General features: G+C 60.7%; 1 long non-coding RNA gene across 2 annotated transcripts in view; it reads right to left on the bottom strand.

The window, feature by feature from the left end:
* LOC139826088 (uncharacterized) overlaps positions 1-22189 on the bottom strand; it is a 57486-nt gene extending 35297 nt beyond the window's left edge. The window contains exons 1-2 of one of the 2 annotated variants that reach the window (XR_011736154.1): positions 22135-22189; positions 21193-21252 (exon numbers count right to left, since the gene is read on the bottom strand). This is a non-coding gene — a long non-coding RNA (uncharacterized lncRNA). The remainder of the gene's footprint in view (positions 1-21192; positions 21253-22134) is intronic. The other variant, XR_011736155.1, reaches the window with a different exon arrangement.
* Between the last annotated feature and the right edge of the window lie 5311 nt (positions 22190-27500).

Here is a 27500-nt window from a genome sequence, read left to right as displayed (position 1 = left end):
TAGGTCCTGGGGACAATGGCGATCCTGGGACGTCACAATGGGTCCTGGGGACAAGGAGGGATCCCCAGGATGTCACAATGGGCCCTAGGGACAAAGAGGGGTCCCCTGAATGTCACAATGGGCCCTGGGGACAAGGAGGGATCCCTAGGATGTCACAATGGCCCCTGGGGACAATGGGGGGTCCTGGGACGTCACAATGGGCCCTGGGGACAAGGGGGGGTCCCCAGGATGTCACAATGGGCCCGGGGGACAAAGGGGTGCCGAGGATGTCACAATGGGCCCTGGGGACAATGGGGGGTCCTGGGATGTCACAATGGGCCCTGGGGACAATGGGGGGTCCTGGGATGTCACAATGGGCCCTGGGGACAAGGGGGTCCCCCAGATATCACAATGGGCCCTGGGGACAATGTAAGGTCCTGGGCTGTCACAATGGACCCTGAGGACAAGGGGGGTCCCCAGGATGTCACAATGGGGCCTGGGGACCAGGGGGTGTCCTGGGATGTCACAATGGGCCCCAGTGACAAAGGGGGTCCCTATGGTGCCACAATGGGCCATGGGGACAAAGGGGGTCGCCTGGATGTCAGAGTGGGCTCTGGGGACAAGGAGGGTCCCCAGGATGTCACAATGGGCCCTGGGGACAAAGAGCGTCCCCAGCATGTCACAATGTGTCCTGGGGACAATGTGGGGTCCTGGGATGTCACAATGGGCCCCAGTGACAAAGGGGCCCCCTGAATGTCACAATGGGTCCTAGGGACAATGGGGGGTCCTGGGATGTCACAATGGGCCCTGGGGACTAGGAGGGATCGCCAGGACGTCACAATGGGCCCTGGGGACAATGGGGGGTCCTGGGACGTCACAATGGGCCCCAGTGAGAAGGGGGGTCCCCAGGATGTCACAATGGGCTCTGGGGACAAAGAGGGGTCCCCTGAATGTCACAATGGGCCCTAGGGACAAGGGGGTGCAGTGGATGTCACAATGGGCCCTGGGGACAATGGGGGGTCCTGGAATGTCACAATGGGCCTTGGGGACAATGGGGGTCCCCAGGATGTCACAATGGGCCCTGGGGACAATGGGGTTGCCCAGGATGTCACAATGGGCCCTGGGGACAATGGGAGTCCCCAAGGTGTCAGAACGAGCCCTGGGGACAAAGTGAAATCCTGGAATGTCACAATGGCCCCAGTGACAAAGGGGTTCCCCACGGTGTCACAATGGGCCCTGGGGACAAAAGGGGTCCCCAGGATTTCACAATAGCACTGGGGACAAAGGGGGGTCATGGGATGTCACAATGGGCCCTGGGGACAAGGGAGATCCCCATGGCGTCACAATAAGCCCTGGGGACAAAGTGGGGTCCTGGGATGTCACAATGGGCTCTGGGGACAAGGAGGGTCCCCAGGATGTCACAATGGGCCCTGGGGACAAAGGGAGGTCCTGGGATGTCACAATGGGCCCCAGTGACAAAGAGGGTCCTCATGGTGCCACAATGGGCCCTGGGGACAAAGGGGGTCCCCTGGATGTCACAATGGGCTCTGGGGACAAGGAGGGTCCCCAGGATGTCACAATGGGCCCTGTGGACAAAGAGCGTCCCCAGCATGTCACAATGGGCCCTGGAGACAATGGGGGGTCCCCACGGTATCAGAATGGGCCCTGGGGACAAAGGGGGTCCCCTGAATGTCACAATGGGCCCTGGGGACAGTGGGGGGTCCTGGGACGTCTCAATGAGCCCTGGGGACAAGGGGGGGTCCCCAGGATGTCACAATGGGCCCTGGGGATAAAGAGGGGTCCCCTGAATGTCACAATGGGCCCTGGGGACAAGGGGGTGCAGTGGATGTCACAATGGGCCCTGGGGACAATGGGGGGTGTCCAGGATGTGAGAATGAGTCCTGAGGACAAGGGGGTTCCCCATGGTGTCACAATGGGTCCCCAGTGACAAGGAGGGGTCCCCATGGTGTCACAATAGGCCCTGGGGACAAAGTGGGGTCCAAGAATGTCACAATGGGCCCTGGGGACAAAAGGGGTTGCCATGGTGCCACAATGGGCCCTGGGGTCAAATGGGGTCCCCATGGTGCTACAATGGCCCTGGGGACAAAGGGGGGTCCCGGGATGTCACAATGGGTCCTGGGGACAAAGGGGGTGTCCCCATGGTGCCACAACGGGCCCTGGGAGCAAGGGGGTGGACAGGATGTCACAATGGACCCTGAGGACAAGCGGGGGTCTCCATGGTGTCACAATGGGCCCCAGTGAAAAAGGGGCACCCCTGAATGTCACAGTAGGTCCTGGGGACAATGGGGGGTGCTGGGACGTCACAATGGGCCCTGGGGACAACGAGGGATCCCCAGGATGTCACAATGGGCCCTGGGGACAAAGAGGGGTCCCCTGAATGTCACAATGGGCCCTGGGGACAAGGGGGTGCTGAGGATGTCACAATGGGCCCTGGGGACAATGGGGGGTCCCCTGAAAGTCAAAATGGGCCCTGGGGACAAGGAGGGATTCCCAGGATGTCACAATGGGCCCTGGAGACAAGGGGATGTCCCTAGGATGTCACAATGGGCCGTGCGGACAAGGGTGGTACCCACGGTGTCACAATGGTCACTGGGCACAAGGGGGGGTCCCTATAGTGTCACAATGGGTCCTGGGGACAAGTGGGCTCCCCAGGATGTCACAAGGGCCCTGGGGACAATGTGGGGTCCTGGGATGTCACAATGGGCCCCAGTGACAAATGGGGGCCCCTGAATGTCACAATGGGCCCTGGGGACAATGGGGGTCCTGGGACGTCCCAATGGGCCCTGGGGACAAGGAGGGATCCCCAGGATGTCAAAATGGGCCCTGGGGACAATAGCGGGTCCTGGGACGTCCTAATGGGCCCTGTGGACAAGCAGGGATCCCCAGGATGTCACAATGGGCCCTGGGGACAATGGCGGGTTCTGGGACGTCACAATGGGCCCTGGGGACAAGGGGGGGTCCCCAGGATGTCACAATGGGCCCTGGGGAAAAAGAGGGGTCCCCTGAATGTCACAATGGGCCCTGGGGACAAGGGGGTGCTGAGGATGTCACAATGGGCCCTGGGGACAATGGGGGGTCCTGGGACGTCACAATGGGCCCTGAGGACAATGGTGGGTCCCCTGAATGTCACAATGGGCCCTGGGGACAACGGGGGGTCCGCAGGATGTCACAATGGGCACTGGGGACAAAGGGTGGGTCCCCATGGTGTCACAATGGGCCCAAGTGACAAGGAGGGTCCCCACGGTGCCAGGATGGGTCCTGGGGACAAGGGCGTCCCCCAGATGTCACAATACGCCCTGGGGACAAAGTGGGGTCCTGGGATCTCACAATGGGCCCTGGGGACAATGGGAGTCCCCAAGGTGTCAGAACGAGCCCTGGGGACAAAGTGGAATCCTGGAATGTCACAATGGTCCCCAGTGACAAAGGGGTTCCCCATGGTGCCACAATGGGCCCTGGGGACAAAAGGGGTCCCCAGGATTCCACAATGGCCCTGGGGACAAATGGGGGTCCTGGGATGTCATAATGGGCCCTGGGGACAAAGGGGGTATCCCCATGGTGCCACAACGGGCCCTGGGAGCAAGGGTTGGCCAGGATGTCACAATGGGTCCTGGGGAAAATGGGGGGTGCCCAGGATGTCACAATGGACCCTGAGGACAAGCGGGGGTCTCCATGGTGTCACAATGGGCCCCAGTGACAAAGTGGCTCCCCTGAATGTCACAGTAGGTCCTGGGGACAATGGGGGGTGCTGGGACGTCACAATGGGCCCTGGGGACAACGAGGGATCCCCAGGATGTCACAATGGGCCCTGGGGACAAGGGGGTGCAGAGGATGTCACAATGGGCCCTGGGGACAATGTGGGGTCCTGGGATGTCACAATGGGCCCCAGTGACAAAGGGGGTCCCCTGAATGTCACAATGGGTCCTGGGGACAATGGGGGATCCTGGGACGTCACAATGGGCCCTGGGGACAAGGAGGGATCCCCACGATGTCACAATGGGCCCTGGGGACAATGGAGGGTCCTGGGACGTCACAATGGGCCCTGGGGACAAGAGGGGGTCCCCTGGATGTCACAATGGGCTCTGGGGACAAGGGGGGTCCCCAGGACGTCACAATGGGCCCTGGGGACAAAGGGGGGTGTCGACGGTGTCACAATGGGCCCCAGTGTCAAAGGGGGTCCCCATGGTGCCACAATGGGCCCTGGAGACAAAGGGGGTCCCTTGGATGTCACAATGGGCTCTGGGGACAAGGAGGGTCCCCAGGATGTCACAATGGGTCGTGGGGACAAGGAGGGATCCCCAGGATGTCACAATGGGCCCTGGGGACAATGGGGGGTCCTTAGACTTCACAATGGGCCCTGGGGACAAAGAGGAGTCCCCTGAATGTCACAATCGGCCCTGGGGACAATAGCGGGTCCTGGTACGTCACAATGGGCCCCAGTGACAAGAGGGGGTCCCCAGGATGTCACAATGGGCCCTGCGGACAAACAGGGGTCGCCGGAATGTCACAATGGGCCCTGGGGACAAGGGGGTGCAGAGGATGTCATAATGGGCCCTGGGGACAATGGGGGGTCCTGGGACGTCACAATGGGCCCTGCGGACAAGGAGGGATCCCCAGGATGTCACAATGGGCCCTGGGGACAATGGGGGGTCCTGGGACGTCACAATGAGCCCTGCGGACAAGGGTGGTACCCAGGATGTCACAATGGGCCCTGGGAACAAGGGGGGGTCCCCATAGTGTCACAATGGGCCCTGGGGACAAGGAGGGATCCCCAGGATGTCACAATGGGCCCTGGGAACAATGGGGGGTCCTGGGACGTCACAATGGGCTGTGGGGACAAGGGGGGGTCCCCAGGATGTCACAATGTGCCCTGGGTTTCAAAGAGGCGTCCCCTGAATGTCACAATGGGCCCTGGGGACAATGGGGGGTCCTAAGACGTCACAATGGGCCCTGAGGACAAGGAGGGATCCCCAGGATGTCACAATGGGCCCTGGGGACAATGGGGGGTCCTGGGACGTCACAATGGGCCCTGGGGACAAAGAGGGGTCCCCTGAATGTCACAATGGGCCCTGGGGACAAGGGGGTGCAGTGGATGTCACAATGGGCCCTGGGGACAATGGGGGGTCCTGGAATGTCACAATGGGCCCTGGGGACAAAGGGGATGTCCACATGGTGCCACAATGGGCCCTGGGAGCAAGGGGGTCCCCAGGATGTCACAATGGGTCCTGGGGACAATGGGAGGTGCCCAAGATGTCACAATGGACCCTGAGGACAAGCAGGGGTCTCCATGGTGTCACAATGGGTCCCCAGTGACAAGGGGGGGTCCCCATGGTGTCACAATGGGCCCTGGGGACAAACGTGGTTCCCCTCAATATCAAAATGGGTCCTGGGGACAAAGTGGGCTCCTCGGATGTCACAATGGACACTGGGGACAACGGGAGGTCCTGGGACGTCACAATGGGCCCTGGGGACAAAGTTGGTCCCCACGATGTCTCAATGAGCCCCAGTGACAAAGGGGGGTCCCCAGGATGTCACAATGGGCCGTGGGGACAATGAGGGGTCCTGGGACATCACAATGGGTCCTGGGGACAAGGGGGGGACCCCTGATTGTCACAATGGGCCCTGGGGACAATGTGGGGTCCTGAGATGTCACAATGGGCCCCAGTGCCAAAGGGGGTCCCCTGAATGTCACAATGGGCCCTGGGGACAATGGGGGATCCTGGGACGTCACAATGGGCCCTGGGGACAAGGGGGGGTCCTGGGAAGTCACAATGGGCCCTGGGGACAAGGGGGGTGTCCCCTGAATGTCACAATGGGCCCTGGGGAGAAAGGGGGTCCCCAGGATGTCAAAATGGGCCTTGGGGACAAACTGGGGTTCTTGGATATCACAATGTGACACAGTGACAAAGGGGGTCCCCATGGTGCCACAATGAACCCTGGGGACAAAGGGAGGTCCCTAGGATGTCACAATGGGCCCTTGGGACAATGGGGTTCCTGGGATGTCACAACGGGTCCCCAGTGACAAAGGGGGTCCCCAGGATGTCTCAATGGGCCCTGAGGACAATGGGAGGTCCCCATGGTGTCACAAAGGGTCCCCAGTGACAAGGGAGGTCCCCACGGTGCCAGGATGGGTCCTGCGGACAAGGAGGTACCCAGGATGTCACCATGGGCCCTGGGGACAAAGGGGGTCCCCAGGATGTCACAATGGGCCCTGGGGACAAAGAGACTCCCCAGGATGTCACAATGGGACCTGGGGACAAGGGGGTCCCCAGGAACTCACAATGGGCTCTGGGGACAATGGAGGTTCCCCAGGATGTTCACAATAGGCCCTGAGGACAAGGGGTGGTCCCCATGCTGTCACAATGGGTCCCCAGTGACAAGGGGGTCCCCAAGGTGTCACAATGGGCCCTGGGGACAACGGGGGGTCCTGGGACGTAACAATAGGCCCTAGGGACAAAGGGGGTCCCCACGGTGTTACAATGGTCCCGGGTGACAAAGGGGGATGCCCAGGATGTCACAATGGGCCCTGAGGCAAGGAGGGGTCTCCATGGTGTCACGATGGGTCCTGGGGACAAGGGGGTCCCCAGGATGTAAGAATGAACCCTGGGGACAATGGGGGGTCCTGGGACGTCACAATGGGTCCTGGGGACAAAGGGTGTCTCCAGGATGTCACAATGGGCTCTGGGGACAATGCAGGGTCCTGGGACGTCACAATGGGTCCTTAGGACAAAGAGGGGTCCCCAGGATGTCACAATGGGCCCTGGGGACAATGTGGGGTCCTGGGATGTCACAATGGGCCCCAGTGACAAAGGGGGTGCCCTGAATGTCACAATGGGCCCTGGGGACAATGGGGGGGTCTTGGGACGTCACAATGGGCCCTGGGGACAAGGAGGGATCGCCAGGTTGTCACAATGGGCCCTGGGGACAATGGGGGGTCCTGGGACGTCACAATGGGCCCTGGGGACAAGAGGGGGTCCCCAGGATGTCACAATGGGCCCTGGGGACAAAGAGGTGTCCCCTGAATGTCACAATGGGCCCTGGGGACAAGGGGGTGCAGAGGATGTCACAATAGGCCCTGGGGACAATGGGGGGTCCTGGGACGTCACAATGGGCCCTGGGGACAAGGAGGGATCCCCAGGATGTCACAATGGGCCATGGGGACAATGGGGGGTCCCGGGACATCACAATGGGCCCGGGGAACAAGGGGGTTCCCCAGGATGTCACAATGGGCCCTGGGGACAAAGAGGGGCCCTACAACGTCACAATCAGCCCTGGGTACATGGGGGGATCCCCTGAAAGTCACAATGAGCCTTGGGAGCAGAGGGGGCTCCCCAGGACGTCACAATGGGCCCTGGGAACAATGGGGGTCCCTTGAAGGTCACAATGGCCCCTGGGGACAATGGTGGGTCCCCTGAATGTCAAAATGGGCCCTGGGGACAAAGGGGGGTCCGCAGGATGTCACAATGGGCAATGGGAACAAAGGGGAGGTCCCCATGGTGTCACAATGGGCCCAAGTGACAAGGAGGGTCCCCACGGTGCCACGATGGGTCCTGGGGACAAGGGGGTCCCCCAGATGTCACAATGGGCCCTGGGGACAATGGGGTTGCCCAGGATGTCACAATGGACCCTGGGGACAAAGGGGGATCCCCAAGATATCACAATGGGCCCTGGGGACCAGGGGGGTCCTGCGATGTCACAATGGGCCCTGGGGAGAAAGGGGGTCCCCTGGATGTCACAATGGGCTCTGGGGACAAGGAGGGTCCCCAGGATGTCACAATGACCCCTGCGGACAAGGGGGGTGTCGATGGTTTCACAATGGGCCCTGGGAACAAGGTGGGGTCCCCATAGTGTCACAATGGGTCCTGGGGACAAGTGGGGTCCCCAGGATGTCACAATGGGTCCTGGGGACAATGTGGGGTCCTGGGATGTCACAATGGGCCCCAGTGACAAAGGGGTTCCCCATGGCGCCACAATGGTCCCTGGAGACAAAGGGGGTCCCCAGGATTTGACAATAGCAATGGGGACAAATGGGGGTCATGGGATGTCACAGTGGGCCCTGGGGACAAGGGAGGTCCCCATGGTGTCACAATAAGCCCTGGGGACAAAGTGGGGTGTTGGGATGTCACAATGGGCCCCAGTGACAAAAGGGGGTCCCCATGGTGCCACAATGGGCCGTGGGGACCAGGGGGGGTACTGCAATGTCACAATGGGCCCTGGGGAGAAAGGGGGTCCCCTGGATGTCACAATGGGCTCTGGGGACAAGGAGTGTCCCCAGGATGTCACAATGGGCCCTGGGGACAAACGGGGGTGTCGACGGTGTCAAAATGGGTCCTGGGGACAAAGGGCGTCCCCAGGATGTCACAATATGCCCTGGGGACAAAGGGGGTCCCCACGGTATCAGAATGGGCCCTGGGGACAAAGGGGGGTCCCCTGAATGTCACAATGGGCCCTGGGGACAATGGGGGTCCTGGGATGTCAAAATGAGCCCTGCGGACAAGGGTGGTACCCACAGTGTCACAATGGGCCCTGGGCACAAGGGGTGGTCCCCATAGTGTCACAATGGGTCCTGGGGACAAAGGGCGTCCCCAGGATGTCACAATATGCCCTGGGGACAAAGGGGGTCCCCACGGTATCAGAATGGGCCCTGGGGACAAAGGGGGGTCCCCAGGATGTCACAATAGGTCCTGGGGACAATGTGGGGTCCTGGGATGTCACAATGGGCCCCAGTGACAAAGGGGGTCCCCTGAATGTCACAATGGGTCCTGGGTACAATGTGGGGTCCTGGGACGTCACAATGGGCCCTGGGGACAAGGAGGGATCCCCAGGATGTCACAATGGGCCCTGGGGACAATGGGGGGTCCTGGGACGTCACAATGGGCCCCAGTGACAAGGGGGGGTCCCCAGGATGTCACAATGGGGCCTGAGGACAAAGAGGGGTCCCCTGAATGTCACAATGGGCCCTGGGGACAAGGGCGTGCCGAGGATGTCACAATGGGCCCTGGGGACAATGGCGGGTTCTGGGACGTCACAATGGGCCCTGGGGACAAGGGGGGGTCCCCAGGATGTCACAATGGGCCCTGGGGAAAAAGAGGGGTCCCCTGAATGTCACAATGGGCCCTGGGGAAAAAGAGAGGTCCCCTGAATGTCACAATGGGCCCTGGGGACAAGGGGGTGCTGAGGATCTCACAATGGGCCCTGGGGACAATGGGGGGTCCTGGGACGTCACAATGGGCCCTGAGGACAATGGTGGGTCCCCTGAATGTCACAATGGGCCCTGGGGACAACGGGGGGTCCGCAGGATGTCACAATGGGCACTGGGGACAAAGGGGGGGTCCCCATGGTGTCACAATGGGCCCAAGTGACAAGGAGGGTCCCCACGGTGCCAGGATGGGTCCTGGGGACAAGGGCATCCCCCAGATGTCACAATAAGCCCTGGGGACAAAGTGGGGTCCTGGGATGTCACAATGGGCCCTGGGGACAATGGGAGTCCCCAAGGTGTCAGAACGAGCCCTGGGGACAAAGTGGAATCCTGGAATGTCACAATGGTCCCCAGTGACAAAGGGGTTCCCCACGGTGTCACAATGGGCCCTGGGGACAAAAGGGGTCCCCAGGATTTCACAATGGCCCTGGGGACAAAGGGGGGTCCTGGGATGTCACAATGGGCCCTGGGGACAAAGGGGGTATCCCCATGGTGCCACAACGGGCCCTGGGAGCAAGGGGGTGGCCAGGATGTCACAATGGGTCCTGGGGAAAATGGGGGGTGCCCAGGATGTCACAATGGACCCTGAGGACAAGCGGGGGTCTCCATGGTGTCACAATGGGCCCCAGTGACAAAGGGGCTCCCCTGAATGTCACAGTAGGTCCTGGGGACAATGGGGGGTGCTGGGACGTCACAATGGGCCCTGGGGACAACGAGGGATCCCCAGGATGTCACAATGGGCCCTGGGGACAAAGAGGGGTCCCCTGAATGTCACAATGGGCCCTGAGGACAAGGGGGTGCAGAGGATGTCACAATGGGCCCTGGGGACAATGTGGGGTCCTGGGATGTCACAATGGGCCCCAGTGACAAAGGGGGTCCCCTGAATGTCACAATGGGTCCTGGGGACAATGGGGGGTCCTGGGACGTCACAATGGGCCCCAGTGACAAGAGGGGGTCCCCAGGATGTCACAATGGGCCCTGGGGACAAACAGGGGTCCCCTGAATGTCACAATGGGCCCTGGGGACAAGGGGGTGCCGAGGATGTCACAATGGGCCCTGGGGACAATGGGGGGTCCTGGGACGTCACAATGGGCCCTGGGGACAAGGGTGGTACCCAGGACGTCACAATGGGCCCTAGGGACAAGGGGGGGTCCCCATAGTGTCACAATGGGTCCTGGGGACAAGTGGGGTCCCTTGGATGTCACAATGGGCCCTGGGGACAATGTGGGGTCCTGGGATGTCACAATGGGCCCCAGTGACAAAAGGGGTCCCCTGAATGTCACAATGGGTCCTGGGGACAATGGGGGGTCCTGGGACGTCACAATGGGCCCTGGGGACAAGGAGGGATCCCCAGGATGTCACAATGGGCCCTGGGGACAATGGGCGGTCCTGGGACGTCACAATGGGCCCTGAGGACAAAGAGGAATCCCCAGGATGTCACAATGGGCCCTGGGGACAATGGAGGGTCCTGGGACGTCACAATGGGCCCTGGGGACAAGAGGGGGTCCCCTGGATGTCACAATGGGCTCTGGGGACAAGGGGGGTCCCCAGGATGTCACAATGGGCCCTGGGGACAAAGGGGGATGTCGACGGTGTCACAATGGGCCCCAGTGTCAAAGGGGGTCCCCATGGTGCCACAATGGGCCCTGGAGACAAAGGGGGTCCCTTGGATGTCACAATGGGCTCTGGGGACAAGGAGGGATCCCCAGGATGTCACAATGGGTCGTGGGGACAAGGAGGGATCCCCAGGATGTCACAATGGGCCCTGGGGACAATGGGGGGTCCTGGGACGTCACAATGGGCCCTGGGGACAATGGGGGGTCCTGGGACGTCACAATGAGCCCTGCGGACAAGGGTGGTACCCAGGATGTCACAATGGGCCCTGGGAACAAGGGGGGGTCCCCATAGTGTCACAATGGGCCCTGGGGACAAGGAGGGATCCCCAGATGTCACAATGGGCCCTGGGAACAATGGGGGGTCCTGGGACGTCACAATGGGCTGTGGGGACAAGGGGGGGTCCCCAGGATGTCACAATGTGCCCTGGGTTTCAAAGAGGCGTCCCCTGAATGTCACAATGGGCCCTGGGGACAAAGAGGGGTCCCCTGAATGTCACAATGGGCCCTGGGAACAAGGGGGTGCAGTGGATGTCACAATGGGCCCTGGGGACAATGGGGGGTCCTGGAATGTCACAATGGGCCCTGGGGACAAAGGGGATGTCCACATGGTGCCACAATGGGCCCTGGGAGCAAGGGGGTCCCCAGGATGTCACAATGGGTCCTGGGGACAATGGGAGGTGCCCAAGATGTCACAATGGACCCTGAGGACAAGCAGGGGTCTCCATGGTGTCACAATGGGTCCCCAGTGACAAGGGGGGGTCCCCATGGTGTCACAATGGGCCCTGGGGACAAACGTGGTTCCCCTCAATATCAAAATGGGTCCTGGGGACAAAATGGGCTCCTCGGATGTCACAATGGACACTGGGGACAACGGGAGGTCCTGGGACGTCACAATGGGCCCTGGGGACAAAGTTGGTCCCCACGATGTCTCAATGAGCCCCAGTGACAAAGGGGGGTCCCCAGGATGTCACAATGGGCCGTGGGGACAATGAGGCTCCTGGGACATCACAATGGGTCCTGGGGACAAGGGGGGGACCCCTGAATGTCACAATGGGCCCTGGGGACAATGTGGGGTCCTGGGATGTCACAATGGGCCCCAGTGCCAAAGGGGGTCCCCTGAATGTCACAATGGGCCCTGGGGACAATGGGGGATCCTGGGACGTCACAATGGGCCCTGGGGACAAGGGGGGTGTCCCCTGAATGTCACAATGGGCCCTGGGGACAATGTGGGGTCCTGGGATGTCACAATGGGCCCCAGTGACAAAGGGGGTCCCCTGAATGTCACAATGGGCCCTGGGGACAATGGGGGGTCCTAGGAAGTCACAATGGGCCCTGGGGACAAAGGGGGTCCCCAGGATGTCAAAATGGGCCTTGGGGACAAACTGGGGTTCTTGGATATCACAATGTGACACAGTGCAAAGGGGGTCCCCATGGTGCCACAATGAACCCTGGGGACAAAGGGAGGTCCCTAGGATGTCACAATGGGCCTTTGGGACAATGGGGTTCCTGGGATGTCACAACGGGTCCCCAGTGACAAAGGGGGTCCCCAGGATGTCTCAATGGGCCCTGAGGACAATGGGAGGTCCCCATGGTGTCACAAAGGGTCCCCAGTGACAAGGGAGGTCCCCACGGTGCCAGGATGGGTCCTGCGGACAAGGAGGTCCCCAGGATGTCACCATGGGCCCTGGGGACAAAGGGGGTCCCCAGGATGTCACAATGGGACCTGGGGACAAGGGGGTCCCCAGGAACTCACAATGGGCTCTGGGGACAATGGAGGTTCCCCAGGATGTTCACAATAGGCCCTGAGGACAAGGGGTGGTCCCCATGCTGTCACAATGGGTCTCCAGTGACAAGGGGGTCCCCAAGGTGTCACAATGGGCCCTGGGAACAACGGGGGGTCCTGGGACGTAACAATAGGCCCTAGGGACAAAGGGGGTCCCCACGGTGTTACAATGGTCCCGGGTGACAAAGGGGGATGCCCAGGATGTCACAATGGGCCCTGAGGCAAGGAGGGGTCTCCATGGTGTCACGATGGGTCCTGGGGACAAGGGGGTCCCCAGGATGTAAGAATGAACCCTGGGGACAATGGGGGGTCCTGGGACGTCACAATGGGTCCTGGGGACAAAGGGTGTCTCCAGGATGTCACAACGGGCTCTGGGGACAATGCAGGGTCCTGGGACGTCACAATGGGTCCTTAGGACAAAGAGGGGTCCCCAGGATGTCACAATGGGCCCTGGGGACAATGTGGGGTCCTGCGATGTCACAATGGGCCCCAGTGACAAAGGGGGTGCCCTGAATGTCACAATGGGCCCTGGAGACAATGGGGGGGTCTTGGGACGTCACAATGGGCCCTGGGGACAAGGAGGGATCGCCAGGATGTCACAATGGGCCCTGGGGACAATGGGGGGTCCTGGGACGTCACAATGGGCCCTGGGGACAAGAGGGGGTCCCCAGGATGTCACAATGGGCCCTGGGGACAAAGAGGTGTCCCCTGAATGTCACAATGGGCCCTGGGGACAAGGGGGTGCAGAGGATGTCACAATGGGCCCTGGGGACAATGGGGGGTCCTGGGACGTCAAAATGGGCCCTGGGGACAAGGAGGGATCCCCAGGATGTCACAATGGGCCATGGGGACAATGGGGGGTCCTGGGACATCACAATGGGCCCGGGGAACAAGGGGGTTCCCCAGGATGTCACAATGGGCCCTGGGGACAAAGAGGGGCCCTACAACGTCACAATCAGCCCTGGGTACATGGGGGGATCCCCTGAAAGTCACAATGAGCCTTGGGAGCAGAGGGGGCTCCCCAGGACGTCACAATGGGCCCTGGGAACAATGGGGGTCCCTTGAAGGTCACAATGGGCCCTGGGAACAATGGTGGGTCCCCTGAATGTCAAAATGGGCCCTGGGGACAAAGGGGGGTCCGCAGGATGTCACAATGGGCACTGGGGACAAAGGGGAGGTCCCCATGGTGTCACAATGGGCCCAAGTGACAAGGAGGGTCCCCACGGTGCCACGATGGGTCCTGGGGACAAGGGGGTCCCCCAGATGTCACAATGGGCCCTGGGGACAATGGGGTTGCCCAGGATGTCACAATGGACCCTGGGGACAAAGGGGGATCCCCAGGATGTCACAATGCGCCCTGGGGACCAGGGGGGTCCTGCGATGTCACAATGGGCCCTGGGGACAAGGGGGGTGTCGATGGTTTCACAATGGGCCCTGGGAACAAGGTGGGGTCCCCATAGTGTCACAATGGGTCCTGGGGACAAGTGGGGTCCCCAGGATGTCACAATGGGTCCTGGGGACAATGTGGGGTCCTGGGATGTCACAATGGGCCCCAGTGACAAAGGGGTTCCCCATGGCGCCACAATGGTCCCTGGAGACAAAGGGGGTCCCCAGGATTTGACAATAGCAATGGGGACAAATGGGGGTCATGGGATGTCACAGTGGGCCCTGGGGACAAGGGAGGTCCCCATGGTGTCACAATAAGCCCTGGGGACAAAGTGGGGTGTTGGGATGTCACAATGGGCCCCAGTGACAAAAGGGGGTCCCCATGGTGCCACAATGGGCCGTGGGGACCAGGGGGGGTACTGCAATGTCACAATGGGCCCTGGGGAGAAAGGGGGTCCCCTGGATGTCACAATGGGCTCTGGGGACAAGGAGTGTCCCCAGGATGTCACAATGGGCCCTGGGGACAAACGGGGGTGTCGACGGTGTCAAAATGGGTCCTGGGGACAAAGGGCGTCCCCAGGATGTCACAATATGCCCTGGGGACAAAGGGGGTCCCCACGGTATCAGAATGGGCCCTGGGGACAAAGGGGGGTCCCCTGAATGTCACAATGGGCCCTGGGGACAATGGGGATCCTGGGATGTCACAATGAGCCCTGCGGACAAGGGTGGTACCCACAGTGTCACAATGGGCCCTGGGCACAAGGGGGGGTCCCCATAGTGTCACAATGGGTCCTGGGGACAAGTGGGGTCCCCAGGATGTCACAATAGGTCCTGGGGACAATGTGGGGTCCTGGGATGTCACAATGGGCCCCAGTGACAAAGGGGGTCCCCTGAATGTCACAATGGGTCCTGGGTACAATGTGGGGTCCTGGGACGTCACAATGGGCCCTGGGGACAAGGAGGGATCCCCAGGATGTCACAATGGGCCCTGGGGACAATGGGGGGTCCTGGGACGTCACAATGGGCCCCAGTGACAAGGGGGGGTCCCCAGGATGTCACAATGGGCCCTGAGGACAAAGAGGGGTCCCCTGAATGTCACAATGGGCCCTGGGGACAAGGGCGTGCCGAGGATGTCACAATGGGCCCTGGGGACAATGGGGGGTCCTGGAATGTCACAATGGGCACTGGGGACTATGGGGGTCCCCAGGATGTCACAATGGGCCTTGGGGACAATAGGAGGTTCTGGGATGTCACAATGGGCCCTGGGGACAATGGGGGGTGCCCAGGATGTGAAAATGAGTCCTGAGGACATGGGGGGGTCCCCATGGTGTCACAATGGGTCCCCAGTGACAAGGAGGGGTCCCCATGGTGTCACAATAGGCCCTGGGGACAATGGGGTCCCCTGAATGTCACAATGGGCCCTGGGAATAAAAGTGGTTGCCATGGTGCCACAAGGGGCCCTGGGGTCAAAGGCGGTCCCCATGGTGCTAAAATGGGCCCTGGGAGCAAGGGGGTGGCCAGGATGTCACAATGGACCCTGAGGACATGGGGGGGTCCCCATGGTGTCACAATGGGTCCCCAGTGACACGGGGGGGTCCCCATGGTGCCACAATGAGCTCTGGGGACAAAGGGAGGTCCCTACAATGTCACAATGGGCCCTGGGGACTAATGAGGTCCCCACGGTGTCACAATGCGTCCTGGAGAAAAAGGGGGGTCCCCAGGATGTTACAATCTGCTCTTGGCACAATGGGGTTCCTGGGATGTCACAATGGGCCCTGGGGACAATGGGGGTCCCCATGGTGCCACGATGGGTCCTGGGGACAAGGGCGTCCCCCTAGATGTCACAATGGGCCCTGGGGACAATGGGGTTGCCCAGGATGTCACAATGGACCCTGGGGACAAAGGGGGGTGGGCAGGATGTCACAATGGGCACTGGGGACAAAGGGGGGGTCCCCATGGTGTCACAATGGGTCCCCAGTGACAAGGAGGGTTCCCCATGGTGTCACAATAGGCCCTGGGGACAAAGTGGGGTCCTAGAATGTCACAATGAGCCCTGGGGACAAAGGGGGGTCCTGGGATGTCACAATGGGCCCTGGGGACAAGAGGGGATTCCTAGGATGTCACAATGGGCCCTGGGGACTAATGTGGTCCCCACGGTGTCACAATATGTCCTGGAGACAAAGAGGGGTCCCCAGGATGTCACAATGGGCCCTTGGGACAATGGGGTTCCTGGGATGTCACAATGGGTCCCCAGTGACAAAGGGGGTCCCCAGGATGTCTCAATGGGCCCTGAGAACAATGGGAGGCCCCCATGGTGTCACAAAGGGTCCCCAGTGACAAGGGAGGTCTCCACAGTGCCAGGATGGGTCCTGGGGACAAGGAGGTCCCCAGGATGCCACAATGGGCCCTGGGGACAATGGGGGGTCCTGGGACGTCACAATGGGCCCTGGGGACAAAGAGGCTCCCCAGGATGTCACAATGGGACCTGAGGACAAGGGGGTCCCCAGGACTCACAGTGGGCTCTGGGGACAATGGAGGTTCCCCAGGATGTTCACAATAGGCCCTGAGGACAAGGAGTGGTCCCCATGGTGTCACAATGGGTCCCCAGTGACAAGGGGGGTCCCCAAGTGTCACAATGGGCCCTGGGGACAATGGGGGTCCCGGGACGGAATAATAGGCCCTGGGGACAAAGGGGGGGTCCCACAGTGTCACAATGGGCCCTGGGGACAAAGGGGGTCCCCACGGTGTTACAATGGTCCAGGGGGAAAAAGGGGGATGCCCAGGATATCACAAGGGGCCCTGAGGACAAGGGGGTTCCCCAGGGTGTCGGAATGGGTCCCCAGTGACAAGGAGGGTCCCCATGGTGTCACGATGGGTCCTGGGGACAAGGGGGTCCCCAGGATGTAACAATGGACCCTGGGGACAATGGGGGGTCTTGGGACGTCACAATGGGCCCTGGAGACAAAGGGGGTCCCCAGGATGTCACAATGGGCCCTGGGGACAATGTGGGGTCCTGGGACGTCACAATGGGCCCCAGTGACAAAGGGGGTCCCCAGGATGTCACAATGGGCCCTGGGGACAATCTGGGGTCCTGGGACGTCACAATGGGCCCTGGGGACAAGGAGGGATCCCCAGGATGTCACAATGGGCCCTGGGGACAATGGGGGGTCCTGGGACGTCACAATGGGCCCTGGGGACAAGAGGCGGTCCCCAGGATGTCACAATGGGCCCTGGGGACAAAGAGGGGTCCCCTGAATGTCACAATGGGCCCTGGGGACAAGGGGGTGCCGAGGATGTCACAATGGGCCCTGGGGACAAGGGGGGGTCCCCAGGATGTCACAATGGGCCCTGGGTACAAAGAGGGGTCTCTAAAGTGTCACAATGGGCCCTGGGGACACAGAGGGGCCCTAGGACGTCACAATCAGCCCTGGGGACAAGGGGGGGGTCCCCTGAAAGTCACAATGAGCCCTGGGAACAGAGGGGGTCCCCAGGACGTCACAATGGGCCCTAGGAACAATGGGGGTCCCTTGAAGGTCACAATGGGCCCTGGGGACAATGGTGGGTGTCCTGAATGTCAAAATGGGCCCTGGGGACAAAGGGGGGGTCCGCAGGATGTCACAATGGGCACTGGGGACAAAGGGGGAGTCCCCATGGTGTCACAATGGGCCCAAGTGACAAGGAGGGCACCCACGGTGCCACGATGGGTCCTGGGGACAAGGGGGTCCCCCAGATGTCACAATGGGCCCTGGGGACATTGGGGTTGCCCAGGATGTCACAATGGGCACTGGGGACAATGGTGGGTCCCCTGAATGTCAAAATGGGCCCTGGGGACAAAGGGGGGTAGCAGGATGTCACAATGGGTACTGGGGACAAAGGGGGCGTCCCCATGGTGTCACAATGGGCCCTGAGGACAAAGGGGGATCCCCAGGATGTCACAATGGGCCCTGGGGACAATGGGAGTCCCCAAGGTGTCAGAACGAGCCCTGGGGACAAAGTGGAATCCTGGGATGTCACAATGGCCCCCAGTGACAAAGGGGTTCCCCATGGTGCCACAATGGGCCCTGGGCACAAAGGGGGTCCCCAGGATTTCACAATAGCACTGGGGACAAAGGGGGGTCACGGGATGTCACAATGGGCCCTGGGGACAAGGGAGGTCCCCATGGTGTCACAATAAGCCCTGGGGACAAAGTGGGGTCCTGGGATGTCACAATGGGCCCCAGTGACAAAGGGGGTGCCCTGAATGTCACAATGGGTCCTGAAGACAATGGGGGGTCCTGGGACGTCACAATGGGCCCTGGGGACAAGGGAGGTCCCCATGGTGTCACAATAAGCCCTGGGGACAAAGGGGGGTCCTGGGATGTCACAATGGGGCCCAGTGACAAAGAGGGTCCTCATGGTGCCACAATGGGCCCTGGGGACAAAGGGGGTCCCCTGGATGTCACAATGGGCTCTGGGGACAAGGAGGGTCCCCAGGATGTCACAATGGGCCCTGGGGACAAAGAGGGGTCCCCTGAATGTCACAATGGGCCCTGGGGACAATGGGGTGCAGTGGATGTCACAATGGGCCCTGGGGACAATGGGGGGTGTCCAGGATGTGAGAATGAGTCCTGAGGACAAGGGGGGGTCCCCATGGTGTCACAATGGGTCCCCAGTGACAAGGAGGGGTCCCCATGGTGTCACAATAGGCCCTGGGGACAAAGTGGGGTCCAAGAATGTCACAATGGGCCCTGGGGACAAAAGGGGTTGCCATGGTGCCACAATGGGCCCTGGGGTCAAAGGGGGGTCCTGGGATGTCACAATGGGCCCTGGGGACAAAGGGGGTGTCCCCATGGTGCCACAACGGGCCCTGGGAGCAAGGGGGTGGCCAGGATGTCACAATGGGTCCTGGGGAAAATGGGGGATGCCCAGGATGTCACAATGGACCCTGAGGACAAGCGGGGGTCTCCATGGTGTCACAATGGGCCCCAGTGACAAAGGGGGTCCCCTGAATGTCACAATAGGTCCTGGGGACAATGGGGGGTCCTGGGACGTCACAATGGGCCCTGGGGACAAAGAGGGATCCCCAGGATGTCAGAATGGGCCCTGGGGACAATGGGGGGTCCTGGGACGTCACAATGGGCCCTGGGAAGAAAGGGGGGTCCCCATGATGTCACAATGGGCCCTGGGGACAAGGGGGTGCCGAGGATGTCACAATGGGCTCTGGGGACAATGGGGGGTCCTGGGCTGTCACAATGGACCCTGAGGACAAGGGGGGTCCCCAGGATGTCACAATGGGCCCTGGGGACAAAGGGGGTCCCCACGGTATCAGAATGGGCCCTGGGGACAAGGGGGGTCCCCTGAATGTCACAATGGGCCCTGGGGACAATGGGGGGTCCTGGGATGTCACAATGAGCCCTGCAGACAAGGGTGGTACCCACAGTGTCACAATGGGCCCTGGGCACAAGGGGGGGTCCCCATAGTGTCACAATGGACCCTGGGGACAAGGGGGTGCCGAGGATGTCACAATGGGCCCTGGGGACAATGGGGGGTCCTGGGACCGCACAATGGGCCCTGAGGACAATGGTGGGTCCCCTGAATGTCAAAATGGGCCCTGGGGACAAAGGGGGGTCCGCAGGATGTCACAATGGGCACTGGGGACAAAGGGGGGGTCCCCAGGATGTCACAATGGGCCCTGGGGACAATGTGGGGTCCTGGGATTTCACAATGGGCCCCAGTGACAAAGGGGGTCCCCTGAATGTCACAATGGGTCCTGGGGACAATGGTGGGTCCTGGGACGTCACAATGGGCCCTGGGGACAAGGGGGGGTCCCCAGGATGTCACAATGGGCCCTGGGGACAAAGAGGGGTCCCCTGAATGTCACAATGGGCCCTGGGGACAGGGGGGTGCAGTGGATGTCACAATGGGCCCTGGGGACAACGGGGGGTCCTGGGACGTCACAATGGGCCCCAGTGACAAGGGGCGGTCCCCAGGATGTCACAATGGGCCCTGGGGACAAAGAGGAGTCCCCTGAATGTCACAATGGGCCCTGGGGACAATGGGGGTCCCCAGGATGTCACAATGGGCCCTGGGGACAATAGGAGGTTCTGGGATGTCACAATGGGCCCTTGGGGTTTAGAAGTCAGGTCTAAGAGTGCAGCGTTTGGGGTGCAGGGGCTTGGGGGGAAATTTAAGGTTGCAGAGTGTGGGGTGCACAGGACTGGGGCACAGGATTTGGGGGTGCGGGGTTTCAGGGTTCAGGATTTGGAGGTGTGGAGTTTTGGGGTGCAGGGGCTGGGAGTGCAGGGTGGTGGGGGTGAGAGATTTGGGTGCAGGATTTGGGGGTGCAGAGTCTTGGGAGACAAGGATCCGGGTCTTCAGGATTTGGGGGTTCAGTGTTTAGGGCAGCACAATCTTGGGGTGCAGGGGTTTGCAGTGAAAGGTTTGGTAGGCAGGATTTGGGGTGCAGGATTCTGGGGTGCTGGTTTGGGGTACAGGATTTGGTGTTGCAGGGATGGGGTTGAAGGGTTTGGGTTTCCAGGCCTTTGAGGTGCAGGATTTGGAGGTGCAGGGTTTGGGAGGGAATTCTTTGGGGTACAGGGTTTGGGGGCAGGGTTTAGGGGTGGAGGGTATAGGACGGAAAGATTTGGGAATGCAGGGTTTGGGGTGCAGGTTTCGGGGTTCAGGAAGGTAGGGAGGGCAGGATTAGGGGGTGCAAGGTTTCAGTTGTAGGGTTTAGGGGTGCAGACTTTGGTAGGGCCGAATTTGGGGGTGCAGGATCTGGGGTGCAGGGTTTGGGAAGACAGGATCGGGGGTGGAGGATTTGGGGATGCAGGATTGAGGGGCAGGGTTTTGGTGCAGGGCTTGGGGTCAGGATCTGGGGTGCAGGTTTGGGAAGAGTATTTTGGGGTGCAGGATTTTGGGTGCCGTGTCTGCGGGGCAGGTTTGGGGTGATCACTGCTGATCCGCACACACTCTCTCTCTCTGTCCCCATTGTCCCCAATGCCCCCTTACCTGTCTCACCTCCCTCTCCAGCTCCGCTCCCACCCCCCCAATCCCCCTCAGCGGGGCCAGCCCGGGGTGCAGCTGCTGCAACGGCTCCTCCTCTGCATTCATTAACAATTAACACCCTCAGCAGCGCTAATTAACACCCCCCCCACCCCCCCGTATCCCCGCTGCCCCCTAATTACCCCCTAATTCGCGCTAATCACCCCTAATTCCCCCTCATTACTCACCCAGCAGCCCCTCGATGTCCGCAGCCGCCATCTTGCCCCGCCGGGAGGGCCACAAACCACCTCAAAATTGACCCAAAATAGCGCTTTTTCAACCCAAAACCCTCCCGCTGAGGCTCCCCGAGCTGTGTCCCCAAAGCCCCCGCTGTTGTCACCTCGGGAAAAGCGCGAAAAAAGCGGTCCCGGGGGTCCCCGCGCTTCGCTTCGCGCTCTGAGGGAAAGCGCGGGAAAACGAGCGGAGACGGAAAGAGCCGAGCGCAGCCGAATGGGCCCGAGCGGAGCCGAATGGGCCCGAGCGGAGCCGAACGGCGCCCGAGCGGAGCCGGGCGGCGCCCGAGCGGAGCCGAACGGCGCCCGAGCGGAGCCGAACGGCGCCCGAGTCCCGGCCGGGGCCGAACGCACCCGAAGGGACCCGAAGTCTTCCCGAAGGGGTCCGAGTGGAGCCGAACGCACCCGAACGCACCCGAAGGGGCCGAACGCACCCGAAGGGACCCGAAGTCTTCCCGAAGGGGTCCGAGTGGAGCCGAACGCACCCGAAGGGACCCGAACCCACCCGAAGGGGCCCGAGTGGAGCCGAACAAACCCGAAGGGACCCGAACCCACCCGAAGGGACCCGAACGCACCCGAAGGGACCCGAACGCACCCGAAGGGACCCGAACGCACCCGAAGGGGTCCGAGTGGAGCCGAACGCACCCGAAGGGACCCGAACGCACCCGAAGGGACCCGAAGTCTCCCCGAAGGGGCCCGAACCCACCCGAAGGGGCCCGAAGTCTCCCCGAAGGGACCCGAAGTCTCCCCGAAGGGACCCGAACCCACCCGAAAGTGCCCCAAAAGGCGCCAAACTCCCAAATCCCCCCCTTTTTACCCCAAAACCCGTGTTCCGCTCCCCCCCCGGCCCCTCCTCTTCCTCCCCCCGCCCCCTTTCTTCCCCTTTTTCCGCCTCACGATCGTTTCCCGCCGCGGCGGTGGCTGCGAGCGAGGCCACGCCCCCTTCCTCAGGCGGCGGCCAATGGGAAGCGGGGGGGGTGCGTGGCCACGCCCACTGTGCGTGGCGTGCGCGGAGGCGGCTCCGAGAGGAGCCGAAGATACACGAAGGGAGCCGAAGGGACCCGAGGGGACCCGAAGGGACCCGAACGCACCCGAAGGGACCCGAACGCACCCGAAGGGACCCGAACGCACCCGAAGGGACCCGAGTGGGGCCCGAACGCACCCGAGGGGACCCGAAGGCACCCGAAGGGACCCGAACGCACCCGAAGGGACCCGAACGCACCCGAACACACCCGAAGGGACCCGAAGGGACCCGAGTGGGGCCCGCACTCACCCGAAGGGACCCGAAGGGACCCGAACACACTTAGGGGGCTCCATGAGTCACTTATGGGTCACTATGGGGCACTCCTGGGTCCCTAAGGGGGAAATTATGGGGGTCTATGGGGAGTTCAGGAGGGACCCAGGAGTACCCCAAGGGACCCAGGAGTGCCCCAAGGGACCCAGGAGTTCAGGAGGGACCCAGGAGTGCCCCAAAGGACCCAGGAGTTCAGGAGGGACCCAGGAGTGCCCCAAAGGACCCAGGAGTACCCAAATGTGTTGTGTTTTGTTTTTTCTCTCTTGTTTATGTCCTCTTTTACCTGAAATGGGACAATGGGGGCAATGGGGGGCAATGGGGTCAATGGGGGGCAATGGGGTCAGTGGGGGGCAATGGGGTCAGTGGGGGGCAATGGGGTCAGTGGGGGGCAATGGGGGGCAATGGGGGCAGTGGGGGGCAATGGGGGGCAATGGGACAATGGGGGGCAATGGGGTCAATGGGGGCAATGGGAGTCAATGCGGTCAATGGGTCAATGGGTCAATGGGGTCAATGGGGGCAATGGGAGTCAATGGGGGGCAATGGGGATCAATGGGTCAACGGGGTCAATGGGGGTCAATGGGGGTCAATGGGTCAATGGGGGCAATGGGGGCAATGGGGATCAATGGGGGGCAATGGGGGGCAATGGGGGGCAATGGGGATCAATGGTGATCAATGGGGGGCAATGGGGGGCAATGGGGGGTCAATGAAGTCAATGACTCAATGACTCAATGGGGGTCAATGGGGATCAATGGGTCAATGGGGTCAGTGGGGTCAATGGGTGTCAATGGGGTCAATGGGGGTCAATGGGGTCAATGGGGTCAATGGGGGTCAATGGGTCAATGGGGATCAATGGGGTCAATGGGTCAATGGGGTCAATGGGGATCAATGGGTCAATGGGTCAATGGGGATCAATGGGGGGCAATGGGGATCAATGGGTCAATGGGGTCAATGGGGTCAATGGGTCAATGGGGGTCAATCGGTCAATGGGGATCAATGGGGGTCAATGGAGTCAGTCAATGGGGTCAATGGGAGTCAATGGGGTCAATGGGTCCCAGGGTCGCATTCCCGCTGTCCCTGTCCCCGCTGTCCCAGGGCTCAGTGCTCACTCCTCATTGGTTCCTGGCCTTTTGCATTCATTAATATTCGGTTAATTATTCGTTAAGGTTTTCTTGCCATAGTTGAGCCCAGCAGGAACCCCCGGGGTCCTAAAACCCTCCCTCTCTATGGGTCCCTATGGGGCTCTATGGGTCCCTATGGAGCTCTATGGGTCCCTATGGGTCCCTATGGAGCTCTCTAGGTCCCTATGGGGTTCCATGGGGCTCTGTGGTTTCCTATGGGCCTCTATGGGGCTCTATGGGTCCCTATGGGTCCCTATGGGTCCTTATGGGTCTTAATGGGTCTCTATGGGGCTCCTTGGGTCTCTATGGGTCCCTATGGGTCTCTATGGGTCTCTACGGGTCCCTATGGGTCTCTATGGGTCTCTACAGGCTCTATGGGTCCCTATGGGGCTCCTTGATGCTCTATGGGTCTCTATGGAACCCCCAGGGTCCTAAAACCCTCCCTCTCTATGGGTCCCTTTGGGTCTCTATGGGTCCCTATGGGTCTCTATGGGGTTCCATGGGGCTCTGTGGCTCCCTATGGGCCTCTATGGTCTCTATGGGTCCCTATGGGGTCCTACGGAGCTCTATGGGTCCCTATGGGTCTCTACAGGCTCTACGGTCCCTATGGGTCTCTATGGGGTTCCATGGGGCTCTGTGGCTCCCTATGGGCCTCTATGGTCTCTATGGGTCCCTATGGGGTCCTACGGAGCTCTATGGGTCCCTATGGGTCTCTACAGGCTCTACGGTCCCTATGGGTCTCTATGGGGTTCCATGGGGCTCTGTGGCTCCCTATGGGCCTCTATGGTCTCTATGGGTCCCTCTGGGGTCCTATGGAGCTCTATGGGTCCCTATGGGTCTCTACAGGCTCTACGGTCCCTATGGGTCCCTATGGGTCTCTATGGTCTCTATGGGTCCCTATGGGTCCCTTTGGGTCTCTATGGGTCCCTATGGGGTTCCATGGGGCTCTGTGGCTCCCTATGGGCCTCTATGGTCTCTATGGGTCCCTATGGGGTCCTATGGAGCTCTATGGGTCCCTATGGGTCTCTACAGGCTCCACGGTCCCTATGGGTCCCTATGGGTCTCTATGGTCTCTATGGGTCCCTATGGGTCCCTTTGGGTCTCTATGGGTCCCTATGGGGTTCCATGGGGCTCTGCGGCTCCCTATGGGCCTCTATGGTCTCTATGGGTCCCTATGGGGTCCTATGGAGCTCTATGGGTCTCTATGGGTCCCTATGGGTCTCTACAGGCTTTACGGTCCCTATGGGTCTCTATGGGGTTCCATGGGGCTCTGTGGCTCCCTATGGGCCTCTATGGTCTCTATGGGTCCCTATGGGGTCCTATGGAGGTGGGTGCTTTTTTCCAACCAAAGTGATTAATGAGTTTTTAGGGTTTATCCCAAATGATGGGAACCCCCAGTTCCTTCCTTCCTTCCTTCCTTCCTTCCTTCCTTCCTTCCCTCCTTCCTTCCTTCCCTCCTTCCTTCCTTCCCTCCTTCCTTCCTTCCCTCCTTCCTTCCTTCCCTCCTTCCTTCCTTCCCTCCTTCCCTCCTTCCTTCCCTCCTTCCTTCCCTCCTTCCTTCCTTCCCTCCTTCCTTCCCTCCTTCCTTCCCTCCTTCCTTCCCTCCTTGCCCTCTCATAACCGCACGCGAGCCCCGATGCTGAGGGCCCTTGAGCTCCTCCTCGCCTTTGAAAACAACATGGACGACCTCACCTTGTTGATGATGGGGATCTTCTGGAGCAGGCCAGGGATCCTCTGGAGATCCTCGCAACGTGGTGCTTTCCTTTGAGCCCACGACTTCTCTGCCTGGGGCCTCTTCCCATTGGACGCTCTTGGAGGAGCCACTGAGTTTTTGGAGCTCGCCACCTCTTTTGGATGAAGCTGGAGCAGCTGGGGATGGGCCTGGGATGCTGGGCAGGAAGAGCCAGGGCCGGTGCTGGACCCTCCCCAGCCCATTTCTCTCTGTTCGCTCCTCCAGAATCCTCGGAATCTGATGGCGAAGATGACGAAGATGACGAAGATGACGAAGATGACGAAGATGACGAAGATGATGAAGATGACGAGCGTGTCCCCACGCGGGAAGACATCAAGAAGCTGATGGAAAGCAAGAAGAAGCAGCAGTCGCTCCAGGAGAGCTTTGGATACCCCAGACCACCCCTTGTGCTTCGGATGCCCACAGCACCCCTTGTGTTTTGGATACCCCAGACCACCCCTTTGGGGAAGACCCTCCGTATGCTGAGGTGTTGCGTCTCCTTCCTCTTCATCCTCTAAAAGGTGTTTGGTGAAGAGCAGAGCTGGAAGCGGGGGTTCCCATCATTTGGGATAAACCCTAAAAACTCATTTTGGTTGGAAAAGACCCTCGAGGTCATGGAGGCCAAGCATAACCCACCCCTGGCACTGACCCGTATCCCTGAGGACGGTGTTTTGTGACACCATGGGGACCCCGCCTTGTCCCCAGAGCCCATTGTGACATCCTGGGGACCCCCTTTGTCCCCAGGGCCCATTGGACGTCCCATGACTCCCCCTTGTCCCCAGGGCCCATTGTGACATCCAGAGGACCCCGCTTTCTCCCCTGGGCGCATTGTGACTTCCTAGGACCCCCCATTGTCCCCAGGGATCATTGGGACACCGTGGGGACCCCCTTTGTCCCCAGGGCCCATTGTGACACCATCGGGACCCCCATTTGTCCCCAGGGCCCATTGTGACATTCAGAGGACCCCTCTTTGTTTCCAGGGCCCATTGTGAATTCCCAGGGCCCCATGTTGTCCCCAGGGCCCATTGTGACATCCTGGGGACCCCCTTTGTCCCTGTCGAGGGTTAAGATTCCTAACCCCAACTCCTAACCCCAACTCCTAACCCAGACCATAACGCTAATCCTAATCCTAAACCTAAGCCTAATTCCTAACCCTAAACCCAATCCTAACCCAATCCCTTAACCCTAACCCAATCTCTTAACCCTTATCCCAATCCCTTAACCCTAACCCAAACTCCTAACTCTAAGCCTAAGCCCAACCCAGACGCCTAAGCCCAACCCAGACGCCTAAGCCAAACTCCTAACACTAAGCCTAACCCTAACGGAAACTCCTAACCCTAACCCAAACTCCTAGCCTTAAGACTAACCCTAAATCCTAACTCAAACTCCTAACCCTAAGTCTAAGCCTAAACCAAACTCCTAAGCTTAAGACTAAGCCTAACCCAAACTCCTAAGCCTAACCCTAACCCAAACTCCAAAACCTAAGCCTAACCCTAACCCAAACCCAAACTCAGTGGCCACTAAGCAGGCCTGGAGCTGTCAGGAGAAAGGACTCCCTGGAGCTCACCCAGCTCTAAACTCAGCCCCAACCTGCTGCTGCCTCGGCAGCCGGCACTGCGAGCGGCGCAGAGACGGAGCAGTTGGCAAAGAGCTTTGCAAGGCAGAGCCCTCTGGGGCACAGCACTGAGCTGGACCCACTTCCCCTCTGCGTGACCGAGCGTCAGCCAAGAAAGCAGCAAGCTAAATTTCACAGGAACGGAAAATTAACATGGAAACGCTCATTTGTTCCCAGGTCGTACCTGTGGGATCGCCCCGAGGCTCACGGACACACTCAGGTGAAGCAGTCAAGGAGCCGCTGCCTACAGGGACGGCTGGAATCGAGCAGAAAGGAAAAGCGTTTCCATTTCACGTTGTGAAATGACCTGCAGCGCCTGGACGGGGGTCAGGCAACAACACGGGACCCAGACGCATGCTGAAATTGCCAAAGCTGCAGAGGGGCTGCAGACCCCTTGTCTGGGACCCGGCAGCTTCCAAACTACTGTGTCCAGGCCACATGCAACACCCCTCAAGGACCAGATGGACCAACACGGGGCCTCTCAGGGCCTTCTGACCAGGAGAC

The sequence above is a fragment of the Patagioenas fasciata genome, chromosome 34, assembly GCF_037038585.1.
Source record: "Patagioenas fasciata isolate bPatFas1 chromosome 34, bPatFas1.hap1, whole genome shotgun sequence".
Classification (NCBI taxonomy): Eukaryota; Metazoa; Chordata; class Aves; order Columbiformes; family Columbidae; genus Patagioenas; species Patagioenas fasciata.
Note: the sequence above shows the minus strand (reverse complement) of the source record. Positions and strands in the feature narration are given on the sequence as shown.